The following is an 8,182-nucleotide window of genomic DNA, read 5'->3' as shown; positions in this document are numbered from 1 at the left end:
TTTGACCAGGGCTAATCAGGCAATAAATGTCAGAGGTAGGATTGGAGCTCAGATTATCCTCATTCCAAGTTCAGTGCTCTGTCCATTACTTCTCTTAGGGAAAATAAACACATAGTCATTGATCATTTGCCAGCCTATTTTATTTTCTAACTTATTACCCTTTGCCTAGGAGAAACTCTAGGGTGATACAATAAATGAAAACTATATTTTCGTAAAGGTCCCTTATCAGAAATTATTTTTCCCTTGTTTAGGGTAAATATTTATCAGCAAGATTGGCATGGGTACTATATGGGCAGTATGAATAACAGAGATAAAACATTTCACCTTAGTTTTTATTTTAGCAACAAAGAACTGAGTTGTTAAGAGGTGGGCCTTTGGGACTTTATATTTAATCACCTTAAATAATTTTAAGGATGATAGATGATCAAGAATTAGAAGGGACTCATCATCATCTAAACCAAACCCTTCATTTTATAGATGAAGAAACAGATCTAGGAAAGTTAAGTGACTTGCCAAAGGTCATATTAAATAGCAGAGACAGGATTTAAATCTGTTTTCCCTGACTCCAGAGTTGTTTTTTCATTGTACTGTATTAGATGGGAAATTGATTTTTGTACAGCATAATAGTAACGATTCATTTTCAATACTGAATTTTAGATCTCTATGGGAAACCTCTAAGTATTGAGGTAATATTGGTTCTTTAGCTCAATACTTTAAGGATCTATAACTTTGATAGTAGGCAACTCTTGAAGCCTCTAATCCTTAGTAGATTGTCCTTGAGATGCTTTGTGGTTGAAAATCATTGTTTTGTGGCCAAAATGATCGTGAGTATCTCTTAACTTAGGTTATTACTCCTACAACAAATATGTGCTCTTTGACCAAGTTTCTCCCTAAAACTTTTCCAGCAGCTTGTTTAAACCTACCAGATATCATGCTACAGTGCAATATAGCCTTTGTATACCCAATATCATTGTAATGTCATAATCATTGGAGTTTTAATGAAGGAAGCTTAGTATTACATAAATAAGAAATCCCCAAAATATAAAGTAATATTTGTGACTTGACCACTAGTTTACTTTATCAGGTCAGTTAGCATTTTGCTAGAGGATTAGTCAAACATTTCTTTTGCATTGTGGCTCTGTTTTCTCATAGAACGCAGCAAAGTATTTTAATGACAAACATGCTACCTTTTTTTCTCCCTGGAATTGAAATTGTTTAAAAGAATCACAAAATCAGTTATATAAGAGGCATGGCACTCTTGCCAGCTCTGTTTCCATTATTCATCTAATCATATCACCATTATTCTTCCATTAATTTTCATTTATGAAACTTCAGTTTTGGAACCTGAAAGGTACCAACTAATGTGTTCATCAATTCAAGAGATTTATATGGTGCTTAAAGGAGAGTTATACAAGATCTTAATGGTTTAAACCATATTAACCATACTGCCTAATACTTTCCCCAATGTTAACTGCTCAGATTCCATATTTGTAAAGAAAATTATTAGATTTGAGATCTGCTCATATGATATTAAAGGCCAACCTATATCTTGAATTCAATGTGACTGTATCAGTGTAACATCAGAGGAACTACTCCACTCAATTTGCTTTTAAAAAACAGCACATATTATTTACATATATGTTCACACAATATGCAAATAACACATTCTTTAAAAATTTGTTGTATTTTGTATGTATATATACATGTCAATGCATACATGTAGACCTGCATGTAATATATATGTTGCTTACACAAATTGTAATATAGGCATGTCTGTATGCCTGTGCATCTGTACACTAGGCATAATATATACATACATACATAATGCACACATGTATGGATAGAGTATGGATAGAGTACCTCAGTTAAAAGTATCTTTCAAAATATTCACCTGGTGATTGACTCTGGACAAATCCCTTAATTTCTCAGTTTCATTTTCTTCATGTATAAAATCATATGATTGAAATCAGTGATCCCTAAGGTCCATTCTGGCTATAAAGGTTTGCTACAATAGTCCCATATTTTGTAAACTTTAGAATCTTGTTTATCTTAATGTCACTTATCACCACCACCACCATCATCACTACTATCAGCAAGCAGCACCAGCACCAGCACCATCACCACCATCACCATCATCATCATCATCATCATCATCATCCAACTGAATGAATTTTTCATTAGTCAAACAATGGTTTTTCCATGGTTCAGTGATATCCTTTTAGAATGAAAACATGTCTCTGTTTTGAGATGATGCTCTTAAAGGGTATACTTAAAAACCTTAAAAGTACTGCATGCTTTCTTCATTGCACTTATATTTTTAAATGCCATTTACTTTTGTGGCTCCAGCTATTATTTGAAAATAACATAAAACAATCAAGAATTGGACAGCTTGGGAAATAAAGGAGTAAATGTGGTCTGAATTTTTAATGATATTAGTATTTGAAGGACCTGCATTTCCATTTATTTGTTCATTCAATATTTTAAAATCATCTACTATGATGTAGTCTAGTAGATATTTGGGGAGATATAATGACAAATAAGACCTAGTCTCTACTTTCAAGGAGCTTACAATATAATAGAAAGCAAGTGTATGCATATGTATATATAAATGTATATATACACAAAAGTATATATGTATACACATATACACATATACATATGTTTGAGGTATTCAGGTAAATATGATACAAATCATGATATTGCTTAATATAATGTGCCATGAGATCAGATGAGTGGCTTTCCTCCCTAATAAATTCTTACAAATATGCTTAAAATTAAATATTTTTATGTAAAAACTTGTGCTTATTTTACTCTGCCTAAGCAATTTATATTTTGAAAAAATAATCCATGAGCATAAGTATAATATAGAAACACTTCAATACTTCTGACATACTTCTCCAGTGCTTTAATTAATTGGCAACAGATAGAAAGTTTGATAAGATATTAAATGATAGAAGCAAAATGTAAATATTCAATAGTTTTATATGTATACATATGTTACATAATCATGTATAACATATGAAGTATAATGTGTGATGTTTGGGTGTGTGGACATGTATATACATATCTACATACACACCATATACAATAAAGGTATATATACATTAATAAATTACTAATAACTCAATTGTTTGTCTGACCCCTCTCAAAACAGTTATTTAAAAAATAAATATTGTGCTTTAGATGTACCATTTACATTTTAGTCTTTCATTAAAATTTCTTTTTGACATTTTTTGTTTATGTAAAAAGTACTGCTTCATAGTGAATAGAGAGTCTGCATTGTTGGCAGTAGGACCTGGGCTCAAATACTGTTTCTTACAATACTGGCTAAGGGACCCTGGGCAAGACATATCTTCTTAATGCTCTAGTCATTTCATTTGGATAGTAAGTGGGTTTGTGAGAAGAAAGCAACCTGATTTGGTAAGAAAGGTTCCTCACATGGAAGTCCCTTACACCAGTAAAATAACAGGTACGACCTTTATCTCTTTTGTTCATACATATTACTTTTGACACAATAGACATTTCCAGTCTTCCGATAACTTGCTCCTTTCCATATATTCTTTGATCCAGTGACTGTGGCCTTCACCAAGATAGGTGCTTTTTATGCATTTTATGTGGTTGTTCCCTATGCCTGGAATTCAATCCTGCCTCGTCTCTGCCTACTGGCTTACATGACTTCTCAGGAGTCCAATTAAAATCTCATCTTTCATATCCCTCTTCTTTAACCCTCTTATTTATATTTCTTGTTCTCTTTTGATGATTTCCTATTTTTCCTGTGTGTAGTGTGTATGCATTTGTTTGCTTATTGTCTGTGTTATTAGATTGTGAGGTCCTTGAGGGCAGAAATTATATTTTGCCTCTTTTTGTATCCCCAGGGCTTAGCACAGTGTCTGCCATATGGTGACAGTTACTAAATGTTTATTGACTGTCTGACTTCCTGTAAAGCACCAAAAGTTCTCCATAAAGTATATGGCCCCAAAATAGTTCAGTAAAATCAACTGATAGGATATTTTTGACTGATAAAATATACACCTAATTATCTTATAATGGGAAAGAAGAGTGTATTTTAACTTTAGACATTTGTAATTAATATTATCATTTGCATTGAACCCATATTTTGATGTCTTAGTGTCATCTTCATTTACATTGTTATAGTTATTTTGTACATTATTTTGCTAGTTTTGCCTTGTATCACTTTATACACATATTTCCATGTTTCTTTGAGTGTTTTGTATCCATCTTTTCAAAAAGAGTATTCATTGTCCATTGTATTCCTGTTACAGTGCCAGAAGTTCTTAAGCTTTTTTGTACCATGGATGCCATTGGCAGCCTGAAAACTCTGGACTCCTCTGAATAATGCACAAAATAAAATACAAAACATTACCTAGGAAATTGATTGTATTAAAATATAGTCATCAAAATATTAAAAGTTTCCAATTATAAATAAATAACCCCTTAGTGTTAATGGACCCTGTCCTCTCACGGATAAGAATCCCTGTGACCATATTTGTTTAGGAGCATTCCCAGATTGATTCTCTGTTTTCAAAATTGCCTGCTCAGTGATGTCTGGTTACTTCTATAGATTTTTGACTTGTTTATCATGTGATCTAGTAATATCTCTCCTTTGGGGAGAGGGAAGAGTATTAATTTTCCCACAACCACTTTAAGGTAATGATCTTTGGGTTTTATTATTTATGTGATTTTTTTGTGTGTGTGATTTTTAAAAGAAACTGCTGAATTTTTTTTTTAGTTCAGTTTTACTGTTGCGAGAGTATATATTACAGCTGGCATTATAGATGTGCTAATTGCTTAAACACGTTTTATCCATTTAGCTTTGATCTCAGCATACCAGGCATTTTCTTAATATACTCTCCCAAAGTCTTCACTTTGATACCTTTATGCTTGATGTGTCTTTCCTACAGAAGACCAACGTGTTTATAGGTTTCAAGGTTGAAGCCCTTCGTATTTATTTCATTGATTTATATCTTAAAAATTTTGCACTAATTAAGAGAAATTAACACTTTTCTATTATTGGTCAAAATTTCCATGAGATGAAGTAGTTGTTGATTTTTTTTAGTGGAGTCATATAGCTCATGTCACTCATACATCAAGTTATTAATAAAATGTTTTGTTTGATGCCATCTGTTATTTAAAGGTCATATTTAGTTCTGTTTAGGAAATATGAAAATGGATTTAAGGCTAGGTGAAACCACAATAGATTTAAAGTAACTTCATGAAAAAAATAGTCATGTTTTAAATGATGTTTTGAAAATATTATTACTTTGGTGAAATGTTTTATTTAGATCACAATTTTTAAATTGACCATCAAATACTTTATCATTCTATACATTATATAATTGGGTCTTTTTTATCTATTTTAGGTAGAATAAACCAGAGTACAGAATTGAGTCAAAGGCTTAGCAATATTCAATAAATACAATATAAATATTATAATGCTTTTGGGACCTTGGTTTAATAATGTTTAGCTCATAACTTTTTTCTTCTCAGTCAATACATGATTTTCTTATGTTTAGAAGTGAATATGTGCGTATGTGTTTTGAAGTAATGTAAACTGTTTTTTCCCCCCAAAGGGAGGAAGGTAGGACAATTGGGGCTGTGACTTGCCCAAGGTCACATGGCTAGTTGTATGTGTGTGTGTGTGTGTGTGTGTGTGTGTGTGTGTTTTAAGTGTTTGAGGCTGGATTTGAACTCAGGTCTTCCTGACTCCAGAGCCAGTGCTCTATTCACTGTGCTACCTAGTCACCCCAGTAATGTAAATTGTTAATGACTTTTAAAATTTTTTACATTTGGAGCAATTATTCACATCTTCATTTCCTCATAATTGATATAGATGCAAGCTATTATATCATAGTCATTTTTATTGATATCATATTCTTATTATTATATTTTCTATGGAGTTCACACAATCACAGGAAATGGGAAAATTTACTACTTGTTTCTTGCACACATATTTATATTTGTCCTGTTGCAAAAGTAGATAAAATAACTTTTTATAGTTGAATAAAATTGTGAGGATGCAACTTCATCTTCATATCTTCATGGAAATCTCATGATGATCATGATGTTTCTCAATTTCCAATGTGATTGTTAAACTAAATTAAAATTGAAAAAACATTTAAGCACTTGCTATATGCCACGCATTGTACTGTTTGTTGGATGTAAAAATAGAAGCTCCAAGGAGCTCATGCTTTAACTGGGGGCAATAGGAGATAAAGAATACAGTTCAAGATCAGATAATGTTTGACTTGAATTTTATTATTTTTCTTCAAATTTTTCTTGCCAATGATTTCATTTTCTCCCTCTTTTGTTGTTGTTATATCTTTATATTATCTAGGGTATTTCTTGATCTTTTAATGTGAATAAGGTAGTTAGTCACATTTATCTTGTTGACTACTTTTCTTTGTCACTACTTTATGTAAAAATATTTGATAATTCAGACAAATGTACATGAACCAGTATTCAATCACCAATAAACATTTATTAATCCAGGCACTTTATATGACAGGTGGTACAATAAATACCATTTTGAATCTTGCATGTGCTCCTTTACTATGTTATTTTTTTTTACGTCGTATAGTCATTTAGCCTATATTTTCTTCTCTATGAAAGGCTAATACTATTGACCCTATCTAATTGACTTTCTAAAAGAAATGTCCAAATAAACATTTTACAAACCTAAAAACTATTTAAATGCAAAGCAAGACAACATCCTCATGGACAAAGGCCAGACAATGATTTCTGTACAAGGAAAAACTGTTTCTCCTTAAATCTCATGCTAGAAAAGAAAGAGCATGTCAGTCAACCTTTGTATGTGACATTTTTAGTTGGAAGTAATTTCTTTAGGAAGTACAAGATTTTTAGAAATCTTTTCAACATTAGAGTATTTAAGTCAAGGGATGAAAATTTTAAAATAAAGTTCCTAGTGATGCTCATATGAATCTGGAAAATAAAGTAAGATCAGTTAACCTTTTCTAGATTTAAACAATCTTTTTTGCCATTATAAAACTTAGTATCAACTTGCTTATTGATATTCATTATGAAGACAAGAATTCTAGATGTTAACCCATCATAAAGATTTTATTTTTTTGAAGTTTTACGTAGTTTATTCATGGTCAGATGAAAAATTATCTTCACAGATAAACAAAATCCATAGTGCCTTTTATTCCTTCTTTTTGCCAGCACCGACATTTGCCTTTGCAGTACCCCTGACTTTCTTCATTCTGTTCTTGCATTCCTTTCGCTGCTTTCTTGATGTCTTTTTCTTCTCATACAGGCCATGCCTTGCAAGTCTGTGCTTTGGTTCGTTTTTCTTTGCATAGTCAAGGGAATCATAAATCATGCCAAACCTGTTGTTTTGCCACCACCAAAATGGGTTCTGAATCCAAAGACAAAAATGACATCTGGAGTTGTCTTGTACATCTTGGCTAGTTTTTCTTGAATTTCAGTCTTAGGCACTGTGGCCTTTTCAGGATGAAGGACATCTATAACCATCTGTTTATGCTGAAGAAGTCTATTTGTCATGAACTTTCTGGTTCTGATGGTTACAGTGTCATTCATGGTGGTGGTTGGCTCCTTGAGCAGTAGGAGAGGGAAAGGGTATACATTAATTTTTATATGTAATGGCAAAAAGTTAATTTGTCATTGTTCTTACACAATTGTCAGGTTATTTTTTTATTTTATTTAATGTCTTTTAGCTATTTTATTTAATTGTTATTATTCCACTTGTTGAATCAAAGTAAGTAGCTATTTCTATTTCTCTTTGCTTGGGCTAACTCTGTTTTCATAAAATACTCTGACATAAGAGTTACTTGTGATGTCTATAGTTATCAGTTTAAAAAGGGTATTATTAGGTTGGGAACAGAAATTACAAAAGACACATAGACCATTCATTTATCCACTCATTCACTTATATCAATTTCTCACCACTGGCAACGTTATAGGCGACTAGGCTGATCCTGATCAATAGTATGGTCCAGGCACTGGATGATCCTAATCTCACCCTTGTGGTTATGTGCTGTACTTGTTACCAAGAACCACTCTGGGAAAACATTAATCATTCTATGATTCTTTGTGGGCTGTTTATTGACATCATCTGGCTCTGTCCCTTGTGAATGACAGTATTTTTCTAGTTAGTCTAGTGGTGTGGTCTGTTAGCATTTGT

At 32.2% G+C, this 8,182-nt stretch overlaps 1 pseudogene; it reads right to left on the bottom strand.

The window, feature by feature from the left end:
• Nucleotides 1-7,096: 7,096 nt before the first annotated feature.
• Nucleotides 7,097-7,612, bottom strand: LOC138155983 (small ribosomal subunit protein eS24 pseudogene; annotated as a pseudogene).
• Between the last annotated feature and the right edge of the window lie 570 nt (nucleotides 7,613-8,182).

Source organism: Petaurus breviceps, unplaced genomic scaffold (assembly GCF_028583685.1).
Source record: "Petaurus breviceps papuanus isolate PSGF00001 unplaced genomic scaffold, PetGlider_PUasm1.0 98, whole genome shotgun sequence".
NCBI lineage: Eukaryota > Metazoa > Chordata > Mammalia > Diprotodontia > Petauridae > Petaurus > Petaurus breviceps.
The sequence above is the reverse complement of the archived record's forward strand: the minus strand, read 5'-3'. Positions and strand labels throughout refer to the sequence as shown.